Source organism: Nerophis lumbriciformis, linkage group LG36 (assembly GCF_033978685.3).
Source record: "Nerophis lumbriciformis linkage group LG36, RoL_Nlum_v2.1, whole genome shotgun sequence".
NCBI lineage: Eukaryota > Metazoa > Chordata > Actinopteri > Syngnathiformes > Syngnathidae > Nerophis > Nerophis lumbriciformis.
The window spans coordinates 2,383,875-2,385,000 of NC_084583.2; positions in this window are offsets into that span (position 1 = coordinate 2,383,875).

The window sequence follows — 1,126 nt, forward strand, 5'->3', positions numbered from 1 at the left end:
CTGAAATGCACATTGATTTTAAAGTTGTTCTAAATTTAGGAAAATATCATTTGTTGGAGAAGGCATTCGACCGTGTCCCTCGGGAAGTCCTGTGGGGAGTGCTCAGAGAGTATGGGGTTTCGGACTGTCTGATTGTGGCGGTCCGCTCCCTGTATGATCAGTGTCAGAGCTTGGTTCGCATTGCCGGCAGTAAGTCGGACACGTTTCCGGTGAGGGTTGGACTCCGCCAAGGCTGCCCTTTGTCACCGATTCTGTTCATAACTTTTATGGACAGAATTTCTAGGCGCAGTCAAGGCGTTGAGGGGATCCGGTTTGGTGGCTGCAGGATTAGGTCTCTGCTTTTTGCAGATGATTTGGTCCTGATGGCTTCATCTGGCCAGGATCTTCAGCTCTCACTGGATCGGTTCGCAGCTGAGTGTGAAGCGACTGGGATGAGAATCAGCACCTCCAAGTCCGAGTCCATGGTTCTCGCCCGGAAAAGGGTGGAGTGCCATCTCCGGGTTGGGGAGGAGATCTTGCCCCAAGTGGAGGAGTTCAAGTACCTCGGAGTCTTGTTCACGAGTGAGGGAAGAGTGGATCGTGAGATCGACAGGCGGATCGGTGCGGCGTCTTCAGTAATGCGGACGCTGTATCGATCCGTTGTGGTGAAGAAGGAGCTGAGCCGGAAGGCAAAGCTCTCAATTTACCGGTCGATCTACGTTCCCATCCTCACCTATGGTCATGAGCTTTGGGTTATGACCGAAAGGACAAGATCACGGGTACAAGCGGCCGAAATGAGTTTCCTCCGCCGGGTGGCGGGGCTCTCCCTTAGAGATAGGGTGAGAAGCTCTGTCATCCGGGGGGAGCTCAAAGTAAAGCCGCTGCTCCTCCGCATCGAGAGGAGCCAGATGAGGTGGTTCGGGCATCTGGTCAGGATGCCACCCGAGCGCCTCCCTAAGGAGGTGTTTAGGGCATGTCCGACCGGTAGGAGGCCACGAGGAAGACCCAGGACACGTTGGGAAGACTATGTCTCCCGGCTGGCCTGGGAACGCCTCGGGATCCCCCGGGAGGAGCTGGACGAAGTGGCTGGGGAGAGGGAAGTCTGGGCTTCCCTGCTTAGGCTGCTGCCCCCGCGACCCGACCTCGG